This window comes from Ambystoma mexicanum, chromosome 1p, assembly GCF_040938575.1.
Source record: "Ambystoma mexicanum isolate Mex_15411 chromosome 1p, UKY_AmexF1_1, whole genome shotgun sequence".
NCBI classification, from domain to species: domain Eukaryota; kingdom Metazoa; phylum Chordata; class Amphibia; order Caudata; family Ambystomatidae; genus Ambystoma; species Ambystoma mexicanum.
In genome coordinates this window covers 1,412,730,538-1,412,749,576 of record NC_090921.1, presented here as the reverse complement: position 1 = coordinate 1,412,749,576, position 19,039 = coordinate 1,412,730,538, and positions in this window count along the sequence as shown.

Sequence of the window (19,039 nt, the reverse complement as noted above, 5' to 3'; positions counted from 1 at the left end):
AAATGATAAGTGGCAATACCATCTAATCTGAATAAGACAGTCCCTACCATTGATATTTATTAGTGAACTGTCTGGTTTTACCTTATGTATATATTACATGATTTATCAACCATGCCCCGCCGTAATTAGTGAGCGTAGTCCCGATGGAGCCCTTCAATGCCGAATATGTGCTTGAATGCATTACATGAATCTTTACATCGTAATTGCTTTGATGACAATTGCACAGGACAAACAGATATCCATTGTTTTCACAAATGAATCACAAATTTTATATATAGTGTTTGATTGCATCTTAAAGCCCAGAGTCTGTTACAAATTTTTCATGTGAATCGAAATGAAGGTTGTTTTATTTCGTATTGTGAATCATGAACTGAATTGTGTATGCTGATGGTAAATGTTGCAGAATAAATCATTGTTGTTCACTGACTGACTGCATGGAGATTTTGTGCCAATGATTTTGACATATACTAATAGGTCAGCATATACTGTGTTCGCTGTGGTGTATTGGATAGGTTGCTAACATGAATCACTAAAATTAGTTAGTAACAAGGGAGGGTATTTGTGGCATTAGGAACTGAAATGGGGGTGATTTTGAACCAAACAGCTAATGTATGGGTTAGATTGGGGGCTGCAGGCCTAACAGTGCATTTGATGCATGAAAAAATACACTGGCTCTTACATGCCAGTTTCAGCATGCCAGCGAAGTGTAAAAATCCATTTGCAGGCGGATTTCCGTAATGCTGCCGTGTGGGGTATTGAAGATCAGAGATTGTCAAATGTTCATTGTTCTGGGTCAGAAAAGAATGAGGAAGAAAGGAATTGCGTTACATTATCAGGTAAGTCAAATGCTGTTCAAAGGTCATTTAGTGCTGAGCTGAAAAATTGCACACAATGATTGTGAAAGAGCAGAACATTTCTCAAAGGCCCTGTCACATGTAAAGTTGGGTTTGACACAGAAAAGGGGCTTGCCTGAAGGAAGTGACACCGACAGAGAAGTGGGTAAAAAGTTGAGGGGTCCATATTTGATATTGGAGGAAGGGTTGAAATCTGCAGAAAAGGTTTATAATAGGCTGTGAGCAGGTAGGAGGATAATCCTGTTTTTTTTTGCTGCATGACTTGTGGCTGTTCTGGGCAGTGACGGAGTCTGTGGCTGGGTGTTGGCTGACTGCGATTTTAAAACAAGGCTGAAATTTAACAAGCTGGGATTTCATGCATAGGCCTGGGGTTATGGTTTCCAAATTTTGAGCATAATCTAGTGAGAAAGCCGGGTTGTCATTTGATAGCTGTGTTGTTCAAGCACAAAGGCATCTTGCCAACCCTCGCTGGCGCCTTGAACAGGGCCATTTGAACAAAGGTAATATTTGGCTAGGTGACAGATTGACAGAATTGCAGGCTGTGCAGTGTCCCGAAGAGTCCTGGGCTGGACAGTGGGGACAGCTGCTGAGTAACGCTCAAACTTCAAGCAGGCCAAAAGACATGGGGCCCCAATGGTATCAAGTGAGTACTAATAGGGAACAAAGTAACTGGAATCTCTTGCCGGGGTAATTTGGCCAGGTCAAACTGACCCAAAAGGCATAACTCCCTTTATCCCTAAGGTAGAAATCGATGAAAGGTTGTTTCCTGAAACAAAATTAATTATGGGAGTAGTTCTGCAATGCAAGCGAGTCAATTTCCTCTAACCTCATACTAACCTAACCTTAGCTAGAGGTCAAGGGTTAAATGGAAGTTGAGTTTGTATTTAAAATGCATTTGCTTTTATAAAAAGGAACTAAAGCGCTTACCAGGTTGTCTCCTTATTTCATCCCCAATTTATTGGTAGTAAATGGGGGGAACAACTAAGGGTATCATACCATGTTACACACTATGAATACCAGTTAAGGTTGTTCCAGAACCAAAAGAAAACTGACAGTGAGGAATTGTATGTTCTGTTTTCCTTCTCTCTAACACCAGGCACTGATGAATTTATGTGTTGCTGGTTGATTTTGGAATGTGCTTCATTTTCTATTTTGGACTTGTTTCATTTTCATATCTATAATCAATTCAAATGGAAATATGTATCACCTTGTTAATGGATTGAAACATCTTCACATAAAAGTATGGATTTGTGAACCTGTCTGGTGAACTTATTGTGTGGCCTGTTCAATTTATGATATACAATGTTCAAAGTCTGGTGTGTGCCTAGTGCAGTACTAAGTATTCTGATGTCTAGCCAAAGAGCCTACAATCTAATATAACTGTGATAACAGAAACATGGCAGCAATTATAGCTCACATGCCGGTGGCCCCACCTAATGCCTCCCCATTTAAATGCCATATTCCCTGTATTTTTTCTTCCCATGACCCTACTCCACCAGGAGCGGCACGTGGTCCGAGACACCCCTCGGTAGATACTACAACAGCCACACATTGTTAATGTTATCACTGATAGTAAACTCATAATTGATTCTGGACAGAGAACTGTGGGCCCTGAGTGTAATGAAAAGTGGTTACTGTTATGGTGCCTTAATCTCCAAATGTCTATCAGATTTAACAATACTGCCCATTTGTGGAGTTGGTTGCATGTGTGCCCCTAGCTACGTTATTGGTCATCCTGTCCTGTCAGCATGCATTGTATCATTAAAATCCCGTCTAATAAATATTGTGTCTGGCTTGTTTTCAAAGATTACCTCCCTCAGTTCCCTCATAAAATCATCCTTGAAGGGAGGAGAAACATAAATTTTTACCATGGAGACCAGTTCTTGGCCCATCCTACCCACCAAACATATGTAGTGGCCCCAAATCAATCTGAAGGTGCTTGGTGACTCACAGCACTGTCTTTTTGTTCACAATGGATACCCCTCTAGAGCCCCTGGTAAAGCCTGTGTGGAACTCCATAGAGTATGCATTTCTCTCTAGAACTAGACAATTGGTGCCCCTGAGGTGGGATTCCTGAAGAATGACCACATCAGGGCTATGGCATCTCATACATTGCAGTACCACCCCTTGCTTAACCTTGACCCCAGCCCGTTCACATTCCAGGGTATTAACCTCGTCGTCCCATTCACCATTCAATCTCAAGGATTTCAGGTTTTCCTTGTGATAGAGGACTTGAGAGCAGCACCAAAGGGGCATGCCGAACGCCCACTTCACTTTCCAGAGCCTCGATGCCTGAATGCCTAATGTGCCCCTCCCTTTCACCAGAAATATTCATACCCCCTCTCGTCCACCCTCCTCCACATACTTCCAAAACCCAGAAGCATTTGTCGGCCATACCAATCCCTTCACCCTAACCCATAGCCCTTCCCCTAAACACATTGTCCCTTTCAGAACAGAAAATCATCCCAAGTAACCATGAACCTAAGGTGTCCCCAACAGGGTAGTGCAACAGGAAGGAGACTGCTACTTGAGCCACTCAAATGTTACATGGTAAGGTGTCAATATCTCCCACAGACAACTTGGTTAGTACCGCTCTTCCCTTCTTCCTTTCTCCTGGCAACAGGCGTCCCACCTCTCTGTGCCCTGGGTATCAAATCGATGTCTCACCATGCATTACATTACTTAACCCTTTTCAGGATGTCTCACAGGTGGATTCATTTCAGGCAGCTCATACCCTCTCTAGACAATGGAGTGGCTTTCTTATAGCCTCATCTGTGGAGCGATCTAGCCATAAAGTACCTTCTTTTGCCCCCTTATTATTTCTAGTACTCCATCTTCCAAGGTCACCCTCCAGTACTTTGCAACTAGTCCCAAGCTTCACTTTTGAAGTTTTTGCTGAAATAAAACTATTGTCCCTTCATCATTACCTTCAAAATTAGCATTTATCTGATGTCCATTTTGCACAGCCCACACTTTACCCCTTTAAAGGATTGCTGCATTCTTGGAACCTCTTCTCTTAAAGTCGGAGAACAGTGACACTCTGCATTGCTGACCAACACCGGACCCACACAGGATGGCGTCCCTAGCCCTGATGTTCAATAGCCACGCTATAGTCAGTCAAGGAAAGGCCCCTAGCAGTGGAGGACTAGCTTGCACCTGGTGCGCTCTCTCAATGGAAAAGAAGAGGATATACCTACCCCCCAAAATCTTTCAGGTAGCCATTTTATAGGAAAGGTTCCATTGATTTCAGGGAGGTCGACGATTCAAAAGTTGTTTATCCCGGAGCACCCTTCTGTCTCTGCGGGTTGATGCTCCAGCCTGGAAGAAGAGCTTGGTAGAAGATATATCTGACCCTTCATGGTTGCCAGCGTGAAAATCTGATCTTCTGCTTCTTTTGTCCTGTCTTATACCTTCCTTAGGTCAGCATGCAGCAGCAAGATATCCATTCCCACCTCTACAATCTTGATCCACAGGGCTCAATGAATATTCCTTGTCTGCTCCAACATCAGTGCCGGGGAGGGTCCCACTCCTTTTTGTTGAGTCATTTCCATTCCATGTGCTGGCCATCATCTGCCATCACTGCCTGTTGAGTTCCTCTGAGTGGGGTATATTTGTCCATGGCTTTGACTTGGAGGGATTTCTTGTCTTGAGCCCCAGTCATGGTTCCTACCTCCTCATTTGCTGCGAAGTGTTAGAAGATACTCAACCATCCACAACCTTCAATTTAATTGCCATGCATGCTGAAGGAGTCCTAAGATCCAATCCACTGGACATAACACACCAAAAGCCACAAATCTAGACTTCCAGGCAGCCACATAATGCCTGGATAAGTCCCACAATATAATGGGGGGGAAGTGACTAGGCCCCTCACCCTTGTCCACTCTGGTGGAGTGAGTCAGTGGAGACTGCACCCCAGACATAGCACCTCTAGCTCTGCGCACGTCACATTTGCCAGTGCCACACTGACCACGTTGAGGCCTCTGTGTGCTACTCCATCTGCCTCTAGTCCCGAAGCAGCTAACTTTCTTTTGTGCTTACTGTGTCTTCCCAGAAGCGGGGAACGGAGCACCTCCTCCGCAGGTCAGCCCACACTGCAAGGCTCTAGCCGGAGCCTCCTGTTCCTCCCTCTTCTCAGCACCTGTATTGCTGGCCTAGTATGAGGATATTCAGGGAGAACGCCCAGCACCATTTTGGTTGCCAGGCTTGGGGGAAATGCTACCAGCCCTGAAGCCGGTGCTGATGGTCGCAGCAGGTCTTCTTGGTCCCCATGCACTGAGACATTCCACCCCATTGGGGAGGCCACAGCTGCCGTTTGCTCCATCTGCACAGGCCCTGGGATCGCCTGCTCAGCACAAGGACGCTCAGGAGTAAAAGAAGCCCCAACCTCTTGAACCACTTGACTGGCGATGATGTCCAAAGCGTCCCTCTCCGCCCCCCGCTGCTCTCTTGCAGTACAATATCTCAGGGAAGTCACGACTGCCATTTTGCTCGTTCTCTGCCCGTCACCTCAGGCCCCTCCAAAGGCTCTCTGGCACTGCAGCAATAGCAGGGCACCCCTCTACTTTTCTGGATTGAGTAGAAAAGGTTTTCATGCAAATAAAGGGGCCACACAAGATCTCCTCAAGTTCGCACCCGCTCAATGTGAATGATACCCATACCTTCTCTAGAACCTACCTTGAACCTAATATTACACTGCTGTCATCTATTTACATGACAATGGGACTGCAGTCCAGGTTCAGAAGGGGGGGGCAACACTGGGTTATGCAGATTAATTCACAGAAGAGCCCAACCTCAGGCTAGGAGAAATCTAACTCCCTACACCACCATTACCATCTCCATACAGTTCCTAGCAGGCTTCATGAACTTCCAGACAGAGCAGCACAAAGCCTTGCTACCAGCGGAGCCACAGACCAAAAGCCACACACATTGTAGAGTGTACATATTTCCTCCTACCTTTTCTCTCTATATTACCTGGCTGTTGGTTTGTATCTGGGTTCTTGGGAGCAAGTGGAAGAGTGTGTGATCGCCTGAGCACTACTTGAATACTCCTAGGCAGTGCAGGAATGCCCCAAATACTGTGCTTATGGTGCCAATTGCCCTCAGCATACAGGTCTTATAATAAACAGCTTCGCCACCTTGTGTCAAACCATCTTACGTACTGTGACGGTCAAAAGTGGCTGGAAAAAAATTCCTTGGTTAGCGTATGTCTTCTCATCTCTGGGGGAAGCTAATTTGGGTGCCCTTTTTCTGCCTGCTTCACTTATATCCAAGAGTGAGGGGACTGTTTATAAAGCCATGTTGGGTGAAGTGATAGTAAGGAAAAGAATTTTGCTGGAGCATGGCCATAGTAATGGCGAATTGCACTCCAGCATTAGCTGTTTAACGGGAATTCAACCGTATTTGCTCTGGAGTGCGTTGAAAAAAGACAGGTGGTTGATCTCTAGGGCACGGTTCAACTGCCTTCGGCTGGATGGTAATATTTATAAGTGTAGGGGTTCTCTCGTCACAGCTAGCTGCCCAGTTTGTGGGGATTGTAGAGAAGATCTCTCCCATTTGCTGTTCTTCTGTACTGGGTATGTCGGTATACGTAAACTGACTTTGATCCCTGCCCTTAAGAAGACGCTGATCTGCACTCATAGGGCTGCTCTAGTGTTCCTTCTGAGTGCTGAAACAGTTTTTACAGCATGGGCTCTCGTGACGTTTTTGAAAAGAGCGATGTATTTCAGAAATAGTATTCTGAAACTACAAGGTGGCAAAGGCCTGTAAATCAAGTATAATTGCATCTGCAATGGGACAAATGGTATGTGTATAGCTTCTGGTATGATCCTTCACTCAATGCTTTTAGAATGTAGCCTCTGTTGAGATAATTTTTTTTTTTTTAATAATTAAATGTATTTTTATACTGCTTTTAGGAAATGTTTATTGATTGTATTCTCATGGACTGGTAATCTTATGAATTTGTAAATTGGAACTGTGTATCATTGTGTTTTATTTGTTGTTTAATGGTTGTTTTTACACATCCGAATAAACTTGATTGATTGATTGATTGATTGATTGAATAAACAGCTTCGCAGTCAGAGTCTTGTCCTTAATATGAATGTCTCCTTGGTCTTGGCTAGCCTGCCATGCTTTATTTTACAGCCTTAACTCTAATTGTATTTCCACATACTGTATTCAGAATTAAAATGTTATGCTGGACTTAAACCATGTGTTTTATTTTTTAAAGCAGAACAGAGCTCCATTGCATACATGATTAGTTTGTTAAGTGCCCCTAATCCATCTCAAAACAAGCCCCTTTCCCCCTAAGTTCAGAAAAAAGGTGTTAAGACAAACATTTATGTTTAACGCCTTTCCTTACAGCTTGTATACCGATTTGAAACTTGGCAAAATTACCCCCATATTGTTTAATGAATAATGCAATCGTTGTACACCTCATAAATCATGGATAACAGGATAATATTGCCCATGTCTTACTTAAATTAATCCAGAAGGAAGATAAAATATTAACAGATAGACCTAGTTTTTCAAAATTAATTAGCCTTCTGGAAAAACATTTCAATTTTCTCGAGTTCATATGCATTTCGCTCACAGGTGATCCTTACTGCAATCCCAGCTTCCACCAGAGAGGAAATGCATACAGATAATTCACTGTGTGATTGGCAAATGACAGACATAGCATGTGTGAAAAATGATATAGTTGTTGAACAGCACATACTCAAAATCACTGATCTTTTGGGCAGGAAATCCATGCACCTCTATACTCATTGGTAGGAATTTGTCCTGCGATGAACTTCAAAAGATCTTGTTGGAGTGGCATTTCTGTAAACTCTATCAAATATTTCTCACTGCCAGACAAGTTTTTATTTGGAATATAACGTCTGATGCTTTGTTGACCTGCATATCATTGAAGTCACAACAATCGTAAGTAGACGAGAATATATCGCCACCTGCAATTTTCCTGTAATTTGCAGCGCAGGGCCTAGCTAATGATAAATGTCGAGTAGTCTGGCATATAGTTAAGAAGAAGAATCATAACAAAAAACACCCTTTTTGTTGAAGATGCAGTGTTTATGGATAAAAGAGAGTTGGCTGTAGTTGGCCTCCTGGAAGGACTCAAAAGTGGTAGCCAAAAAAACTCACACGGAGCCTTTGAGTTTTTAAGGATATCCTCCAGGCAAACCATTGAAAAAATGTGTAATGTCGTAGGTTAAACTGGATGGTTGGCTTTGTGGAATGCTAGTTAGGGAATTTCACTTTTCATCGATCGCCGGTTATTAAGGTTTGTTGGTTGAGGAACATGAACATAGGCTTGACAGAGAAAAGGTTTAGTCAGTGCTTCAATGATCCCACATCAATGGCAGGAAATGCTAGTGCAGACATGAGGCAGGCAGTAAAAGCCTAAGCGGATCAACACTGGGCAAATGTACTTGAGAAGTGTTCTGCGAGACTATACTGTATTTATGTGTCAAGGGACAGGGTCTTCTAGCTTATCTGGATGTTATTACCAGAGAGCCAGATACATGTCCCAACACGAGAGCAAGATTGAACATGAATTATCTGCTATTCTGTTAATGTTATGCTTCAGCTAATTATATGTATTGAGGATTTGTGCAGTAATTTCAAGCCTAAAATCTCACAATTCGCTCAACGCCAAATCTTCTCAAATTACATCCCAAAGACAACACCCTAGACACATTTTGTTGAATGCTCGTTGTTCAAGCCACAGACAAAAAAGATCAAACAAAATACTGCAACTCAGTGCATTTATTTATTTATTCAGTATTTATAATGCGCCTGTACACAATGTGTTTCAAGGAACAACAAGACAAGGGGGGATAGGGATGACATAAACAAAAACGGACCTAGTAGGCCTTGTGACATTCGAATCGCGAAAGTGTGGTTACAAGTAGTGCAGAGGAGATGGAAGGGGGGGAAGTGCTGTTCAGGGTGCGACGGCTGGTGGGTAAAACGAGTGCCAGGGGAGACAGGTTAACAGAGCCAGGGGACTGCAGAGAGTGCAGGGGAGGTCCAGGTCCAGGTGCTAAGTGGGAGGTACGAGGCTGGAAGGGCTCAAGGACTAGTCAGGCCCAGTCAGGATAGTGCAGGAAAGGAGGCCCAGAAGGGCAAGTGCAGTTTGGGGGATCAGGAAGACAGGTGCAGGGGTAGACTGGACAAAGAGGGCCTTGGGCCCTGTAAGAATCTGAAGGAACCATGCAGCCAGTCAAGAGGCAGAGGGGGGCATTAGAAGGGGGAGATGTAAGGAGGAAGAGAAAAGTAGAGTCTTCAGAAGCTTCCTGAACTTATGGAGATCCGGCTCAAGTCTGAGAAGGGCAGGGAGGACATGCCAGAGGGAGGTACCTGCAGAGGCAAGCGAGCTACCCCCACACTCTCTACTTGGAAAATTCTGATCTGCAGAGAGTTGGAATTAGAAGTCCGAAGGGCTCTAGCAGGGAGGTATGAAGGGAGAGAGAGTTGGATGTAGTGGGGTCCCAAGCCCCAGAAAGCCTTGCAGATGATACAGAGGGTCTTGAACTTGATCCTCACAGCAGCCGATAGCGAGTGGAAATATTTTTAGCGCTGGAGAGATGTAGTCCCTGGCCTCGAGGCCACAGATAAATCTTGCAGTCCTATTCTGGATTAGTTGAAGGTGGCAAAGGGGAGGAGTTAGGACGATTGAGGAAGAGGCTGTTGCAGTAAACCAGCCTGGAGAGAACCAGAGCGATGGAGACAATGAGTTTCTGGTAGAAGGTGAGGAAAGGGAAAATGCCTCAGAGGAAGTGCAGCTGAAAGTGGGCCTTCTTGGCAAGGTCTGTGATGTGAGGAGAGAAGGAGAGAGAGGAGTCAAAGATGACACCAAGGTTTTTTGCCTCAGGGGAGGGGTTCCCTGGAGGGTGGCCAGAGTGTAGGAGGGAAGCAGGGAGCAGGAGTCCCAATGAGAAGGATCTCAGTCTTACTGTCATTAAGGCAGAGATTATTACTAGTGCACTATGCCTGAATAGCACACAAACAGTCAGGAACCAGGAATTAATACAGGAAATACACTGCCCCTGTTTGAATAGTGCATTCAGTGAATGCAACTTCGTACATCAAATGTGTGCCCCTACAAATATCAGGCACATATGGAGGGAGGGATGTTCCCTCATTTACATGGAATCCTAAGCTATGCTGCAGAGGAAACCATTGTGCCCATATAGATTATTTTCAGTCTCTGGGATTTCTCTCAGCATGCAAAACCCTTGTGTGGTGGCATAGGTGCAGATTTCACATCCAGTGTGCCCTTTGGTAAGGATGGACTAGTGGCATTCTCTCCATTTGAAAAAAACAGGGTCTCTAACTATTCCCTCTCCAAAATAGAACAGGAAACGCCTGTGCCAACAGTGAAGACATGGCAGAAGTCAGGCTGGCAGCAAGAGTGAGGGTCCATCTCCTTCAGCATATTTGACGTGGTATTATCATACATACTGCATTGATCTTTATCACTGCATGCAAGCTTGTCATTTGGGGGTCACCAGGGATTGCAACCACAACCTCTGCATCCTCACTTGCAACCCCTAGTGGCGGCTTTGCCACTCCAGAGACCTTTCCCTATATTCAAAAAAACAGAATATCCAAGCTTAGTTTTTTTTCAATAAAGGTGGTTTCCTGGGCCGCACCGCTGTGGTTGAGGAAACCACTGTGTCTGTCTCAGGCTGCTGAAGAGTTGTCATTTTTTTGTGCTTGCTTAGCAGCCACGAAATGCTACAAAGCCATTAAAGAGATAAGGCCTCATCCTTTGCACCCTCCCCTCCCAGCACAATGCTCCCGTGCTGGTCTGTCTCAAGGCCAATGGCATTTGTCATCTATAATGGCGGTAGCGTGAGTGCGTGCACCGCCATCTTTCCTGTAAGAGTCTAGATCACAGGGTAGAACATTTACTGATGTATTGTGAAGTGGAGACATTTGCCGTCTGTTTTGGAAGGAAAGACATTTTTACACAGGATGGTGGCTTCAACACTGCAATGATCTGAGCACACGGCAAGAGGCGCACCACTAGATGGCATGGACACGCACGACGCTGAGATACGCACACATTAACGTATAAGAATCATGTGACTCCGTGCACGACACAACAACGGAAATGGAAGCACCGATGGCGGAGCGCGGATGACAACGCGATCACGGTAAGATTGCAAACTAGGGGGAGACGAGAGAAAGCCTTTTCAATTGTTCTTGGATTCAGTTACCTCGAGAAAGGCGTAGTTAACTCAAGCCCTTCTTACTTTGCATAGAAAAGGAAGTTTCTAATCGAGAATACAATGAAGTGTACTTTTCGAAGTCCTGCGCCGGACCGAGCGAGCAACTTAAACTGCCTACTCGAACCACCTTCAGCTCGTTAAGAAATACCTCCATCGCACACCAGCGATAGAAAAGTAAGCCACATTCCCTCACTTTACAAGCATTTTCAAAATCCTGCACTAACGCTAATCGGCATGAGGTAGCAGAGTATAACAAAGGGTTTTTCTTCACCTACCTTGTCCTTACCTACTGATATTTTTGCACTATACAGGCAAGGAATGACCACATGTAGTTCACCAGCAAACTAGTACCAGATCATACTACACTATGGGACGAATAATCCTGGGTGGTTCCGTACCTATTGCGATACGAGATAAACACATTTGTGCTAATTCAGATGACATCAAACCGACCGCTTGATCCCTTGCAAGAAGAATGGTAAATATTGCAATCTACTAATAACCGCAATTGCTGAAATTCACACATGAACCAACTCCATAAGAGGTAAAATGTACACTTACCCTTATGTCTTCACAGCTAATATCAGCCATTTCCATATGGTCAGATGTTTAGTTCCAGCGACACAGGATATAGGACCGAGCAACTCACAAGACCTTATCGAGGAGGGCCTCTGGACCAGTTAACCTTCTTCTTTCTAAGTAAGTGGCGAACCACACAGATAATTTAGACATGCATGGACGACTGAATAGTTTGAATATTCTATCGACTCACCCCCTGCCATCATTATAGAGGGTGGGTTGATTCTGGGTTTTTGGTCCACTCCTGTTGAGAGTGGACGACAACACGACATGTTACTGTCACCACTTAACCACTGCAGTGGTATACTCGCCAGTTAGGGTTTGAGCATTACCTGTAGAGACCAGTATTATGATTAGGTCAATTTTAAATGTTTATTCAACTCTATTTAAAAAGAATCGATAATCGGGGCATCCTTTACTTATACCCTGATCTGTTTGCTTTTTAGGTATGAAGTCCCTTTCACTGTCGGGCTCCAAATGAATCACGGACCATGCACAGGACTAGTAAAGCTTGGACAACCTATGCATATGAACTGTACACAAAGCTTATTCACATGTTACTTGTGTCTTTTCTATAAATCTGTTGAACCCGCAAATTCAATATTGGATGAAATTAGAAAAAGTGTAACCTGTTTATTAAATTGATTAGGTCTTAATTGACGTGGTAGATGGCAGTCTACCCCTGATGAATTTCTGTTTAACATATTTACACACACAATCAGAAAGAAACATGTTGGGAATGTGAGAGTATGAGTATGCCTGAATTGAGATTGGAATGAATGTAGTGTGGACATAAGTTCAGTTTAGTGGTATCTACACAACACTACCTCCGAGTGACCCTAATTTGGATCACTTCTGGTTCACAAACAATTTGGTATTATTTACTTTGCCCATTTTTGTTTGGTGTTCACTCTGTTGCTTTACTTGTTAATTGTGTTTACACTTTTTTTGAGATATTGTAGTTTTATGATTTGTTGACTTTGTGAACACATTTTTAATTGTGCTAATTGAAAAGATTTATATAAATGACTTATATTTTTGTAAATATGTTTTGAATCTGTTTTGAATAATTACAGCTTGATGCTCTAGACAGCGGGACACATACCCAGAAGGGAACATATGTAGCCTGTAGCACTTTGTGTTTCTTGTTCAAGGCTTCTCCTATATTATTGAGGACGTGCTATGAAAAGGGCTGATAATCCTACTACCTCCTTTAAAGTGTTTTTTGTATTTCTTGTACGTTCAATGGGCCTTGAGGTACTCTCAATTGTGCAGTGCTTACAGTGGAATATCAGTAACATTTTGACAAGACCGTATCAAAACAATCTGTCTCATAATTACACCCCCCCTAAAAAAGAGACAGTCGACATATGATTAAATCATTAAGGAACACGAGACCACACTGGTGTCGAGTTCCATGCTCTTCGTAAATAAACATTTTACCTCAAGATTTAAATAACCATTTGGGATTCTCCTCTCCAGAGCCATATATTTGGGATTCTCCTCTCCAGAGCCACATATACGATCAAAATGGCCCTGGAAAGATGCAATAGTTATGATGAACAATACGTAAAAGATCTACTGGAAAAAGCGTCAGGCTTAGGGGGATCTAGCGAAGAGACATCAAACATAAGCAACTGGGATGAATTAAGTCAACTAAAAAAAAGACTCATAAGGACTGAACTCCATGGCTCCATTATGCTTGATTATCTCCGTAATGGCACTCTACCACAAGGGCTAGTTGTAAGGAACGAACCGAGACTGTTCTTAGATAATAAAAACTTTATCCTACAATGGAGCTACGTAGCTAATAAATGTGGCAGAGATTGGGTCATCTTGATAATAAACACTGCAACTAAAATGACTGAAAAAATCCTAATTGATCTAAAAACCCTGGAAGAGTAAATACAAAAAGCTGTCCCCCTTGAACTTTATAAAAAACGACTAGACACACTCTTGCAAGAGATGACAAACTTTAAAGAGGAGACTTTAAGGGAAAGAGTTCGCAGAATGAACCGTGACCTAACAAATTTCACACATGAGAAGGCCTTCCCCTACACACAGGATAACTACCACCAAACTGGACAAAGTGATCCACCAAGTGGAGGAGCTAAAAAGGTCAACTTTAAGAACACTTCGTTCAGCTCAAGCGATGGGAGCCTGAGCGGCGATTCTAACCGAGGACGTCCCAACCGACTCCCCCATGGCAAACAGAACTACAGAGGTAGGAATATGCCAAATCGTGGTAACCAACAAAATAGGGGCAATATGCAACAACAGCCTTTTTTAGGAAGGGGCCAAGACGAATGGGGCTTCGAACCACACGTGACACGAAGCATTCAAGCATTATGGTGAACCTCTCAGACCATACACCTACTCCGACAGAATGTAAAGTACTTGAAAAATGAATGGGATTCGTATCTACCAATTACCACGACAGATTTGCCTTTCGGCAAGAATTCACCCAGTTCATGAGAAAGATTCATCTATTTCAACATTTTCAAGGAATAGAATATGAACCCGAAGAATCAGATTCTGGCTTACAGAACAAATCAACCTTTTGTGTACCAACTCAACTACAGAGTGTTGAGGCCAAGACATACGAGAAATGTGTCTTACACTACTTAGGGAAACTAGAACTTACCCAAAGAAATAGGAAAACTTACAATAACACCAGTAAGTAAGAAGATGAAGCCATGAAAAATCTCCTGAACAATGATTCAATTGTTATTCGCAAAGCAGATAAAGGGGGAGCAATTGTTTTACAGAACCGTGAAAAGTACATAATTGAATGCAATAGACAACTCTGAGATCTGAACTGTTATAAACCTCTGGACCGGGACCCTACTTCTAGATTGCAAAATATAATCAGCACAAAGGTTGAGAAAGCGGAATAAAGGGGATGGATTACTAAGAAAGAGGCCATGTTCTTGATAAAGGAGAAACCACGTATACCACACTTTTACACGCTCCCAAAAATACACAAATCCATGACTAAACCACCGGGCCGCCGCATTGTCTCGGGGATCAATTCTGTATTAGAACCCCTATCAAAATTTGCAGATGCTTTTCTCCAACCCATGGTTCGAAAAATGGCATTGTTTGTTCAGGATTCCACACAGGTGATCAAAGAAATGGAAGGTCTACCATTTGACCCTACCACCGAAATCCTTCTACGGCTGGATGTAGTAGCATTATACACAAATATTCCACAGAGAGCATCTTTTGACATGCTGGAAGAAAAACTGCTCTCTGACCATCAAGGTAGCTCCACACTGACCTCCTTCATTCTATGGTGTTCTGAATTGAGTTTAGTCGAGAACTACTTCCACTTCAATAGAGAATTCTTCCAACAAATACATGGCACGGTCATGGGAGCTACCCTAGCCCCAGTGTAGCAAACCTCTACATGGAAGCTTTTGAAATCAATAAAATTATGCATATATCCAACCCATTTCTGAAACATGTGCGTACTTGGCGAAGATATATATGACGATATTCTCGTGATATGGAACGGCCCGGTAACAGCACTTAAAGAATTCCTCACCTGGATCAATACTCAAGATAGATACTTACAGTTCACTTCTAACTACAGTACCAAGAAATTGGAATTTCTAGACATAACGATTATGGTGGACCCCATTGAAAAATGCATCTTTGTGAAAGCATATAATAAACCTACAGATAAGAATTCTTTACTACACTACCACAGCTCACACCCCAAACATGTAAGGGACAACCTCCCCCTGGGACAATTTCTGAGGCTTAAAAGAAATAGCTCTAAGAAAGAAGACTTTACTGAAGAAGCAAGAAAGATGGAAGCCAAGTCACATCAAAGAGGACACCCCGAAAAATTAGTCAGGAAGGCGCTCAAACGTGCCAATAATAACAACCGTGACTCCCTATTGGAGTATAAAGAACACTCAGAAACCAAAATAGATCCGAAATTAATTTTCGTAAACACTTTCAGCAATATGTCTAATGACATTAAGAAAATCATCCTGAAAAATTGGCCCACGTTGGAAAAGGGAGATATACCGGTCCCAAGACCAGTTGTTGCGTTCAAACGTAGTAAAAACCTAAAATAGCAAGTCACAAAGAATGACGTGACACTAAAACCACAATCAACAATGAGCCTAACTGAACAATGGGGACTCCCGAAAGTTATGGGACATCATCGGTACGGCCAGTGCGTGCATTGCAAATACACTAAAAAGAGCACAGAAGTAGACATAGGCTTGAAATCCAAATGGAAACAAGAAGCCCACACAAACTGCAACTCAACTTTTGTAATGTATGCAGTATGGTGCCCCTGCAACAAAATGTATATCGGCAAAACAGACCGAAAAACGAAAATACGCATTGGTGAACACAGAAGCTGTCTTAAAAACCGGACCAGAAACGCACCAATGGTTGATCATTGGGTGGAATATCAACACTCTCCTGAAGATATAAGATGGACGGTAATTTATAAACTAACATCAAGTATGGACATCAATAAAGACAGCACAAACCTTTTGAGGAAGGAACAACTATTTATCTTCATAACTAGAAGTTCTGTGACTGGTCTAATGAAAAAATGGACTGGAACTTATGAATACACACATTCTTCCTACCTCACACAACATGTAAAAGGATAGAGCTCTATGGATGTAATAATCCACACAGCAGTCTCGTCCGGATTGTAGTCTCCTGTAACATCATTAAAATTTACCTCCTATTTCTTAACCGTTCACCACAGTGGAAGCATTATGGATGTATAAAAGAAGTGACCGTTGAACTAAAACTACAATTTACCAGGAAAACATGGAAGCATTGCTGACGCATAATAAAAGTGATCACTCTTTCAGAACTACAAAATAGATACAGCATTCGTAATACTGATGCTCCAACTGCACGACACGCAAAACGCTGAGATACGCACGCATTAACGTATATGAATCATGTGACTCCGTGCACGACACAACAATGGAAATGGAAGCACCGATGGCGGAGCGCGGATGACAACGCGATCACGGTAAGATTGCAAACTAGGGGGAGACGAGATAAAACCTTTTCAATAGTTCTTGGATTCAGTAACCGTGAGAAAGGCGTAGTTAACTCAAGCCCTTCTTACTTTGCATAGATAAGGAAGTTTCTAATCGAGAATACAACGAAGTGTACTTTTCGAAGTCCTGCGCAGGACCGAGTGTGCTACTTAAACTGCCTACTCGAACCGCCTTCGGCTCGTTAAGAAATACCTCCATCGCACACCAGCGATAGAAAAGTAAGCCACATTCTTGTACTTTACGAGCATTTTCAAAATCCTGCACTAACGCTAATCGGCATGAGGTAGCAGAGTATAACAAAGGGTTTTTCTTCACCTACCTTGTCCTTACCTACTGACATTTTTGCACTATACAGGCAAGGAATGACCACATGTAGTTCACCAGCGAACTAGAACCAGATCATACTACACTACCGGACGAATAATCCTGGGCGGTTCCGTACCTATTGCGATACGAGATAAACACGTTTGTGCTAATTCAGATGACATCAAACTGACCGCTTGATCCCTTGCAAGAAGAATGGTAAACATTGCAATCTACTAATAACCGCAATTGCTGAAATTCACACATGAACGGACTCCATAAGAGGTAAAATATACACTTACCCTTATGTCTTCAGAGCTAATATCAGCCGTTTCCATATGGTCAGATGTTTAGTTCCAGCAACATAGGATATAGGACCGAGCAACTCACGAGACCATACCGAGGAGGGCCTCTGGACCAGTTAACCTTCTTCTTCCTAAGTAAGTGGCGAACCACACAGATAATTTAGACATGCATGGACGACTGTATAGTTTGAATATTCTATTGGACTCACCCCCTGCCACCATTATAGAGGGTGGGATGATTCTGGGTTTTTGGTCCACTCCTGTTGAGAGTGGACGACAACACAAAATGTTACTGTCACACTTAACCACTGCAGTGGTATACTCGCCAGTTAGGGTTTGAGCATTACCTGTAGAGACCAGTATTATGACTAGGTCAATTTTAAATGTTTACTTATACCCTGATATGTTCCCTTTTTAGGTATGAAGTCCCTTTCCCTGTCGGCTCCAAATGAATCATGGACCACGCACAGGGCTAGTAAAGCTTGGACAACCTATGCACATGAACTGTATACAAAGCCTATTCACATGTTACTTGTGTCCTTTCTCTAAATCTGTTGAAACCCGCAAATTCAATAGTGAATGAAATTAGAAAAAGTGTAACCTGTTAATTAAATTGATTGGTCTTAATTCACGTGGTAGACGGCAGACTACCCCTGATGAATTTCTGTTTAATATATTTACACACACAATCAGAAAGAAACATGTTGGGAATGTAAGAGAATGATTATGCCTGAATTGAGATTGGAATGAATGTAGTGTGGAAATAAGTTCAGTTTGGTGGTATCTACACAACACTACCTCCAAGTGACCCTAATTTGGATCACTTCTGGTTCACAAACAATTTGGTATTATTTATTTTCCCCATTTTTGTTTGGTGTTAACTCTTCTGCTTTACTTGTTAATTGTGTTTACACTTTTTTGATATATTGTAGTTTTTTATGATTTGTTGACTTTGTGAACACATTTTTAATTGTGCTTATTGAAAAGATTTAAATAAATGACTTATATTTTTGTAAATACGTTTTGACTCTGTTTTGAATAATTACAGCTTGATGCTCTAGACAGCGGGACACATACCAAGAAGGGAACATATATAGCCCCGTAGCACTTTGTGTTTCTTGTTCAAGGCTACTCCTATATTATTGAGGACATGCTATGAAAAGGGCCGATAATCTTCCTACCTCCTTTAAAGTGTTTTTTGTATGGACTCCGCCAGGCCCACAGAAGCATTAGTAAGTACTAATGGTGTCTGCTGTGGGCTTTAGCAGGTTCAAGCCATGGTGGCTTCACACTTCATTGAATGATTCCAAAGCGTTCACTACAGAGATGTTAATGGTAAAGGTATTTATATAGTGCACCGTCACCAACAGAATTGGTCCTCAGGTGCTCAGGCAGATCTGCAAACAAGGGGGTGGGGTGGGTTGGTGGGGTGAAGAGGGCATAGGAAAGTGAGAGGTGGTGTCATGTTGGCAGCTTCAGTTCGGTTTTCACTGTGCGCTGAGCTTGGGTGTGAATATCTGATCGATGCGAGTCCTTGTGTGCTGTTGGTGCAGTTTATGTGTTGATTGTTTGTTGTTGCAGTGTGGTTGAGTGTGGTTTGCTCTGCGATAAATGGTTGTGTGAGTTTTTGTGTGAGTTAAGTATGCAGAAATTTGAGCTTTGGGTTAGTGGGTTATATGTCTCTTAATCCATGTAATTCTTGTTCTATGTATCCA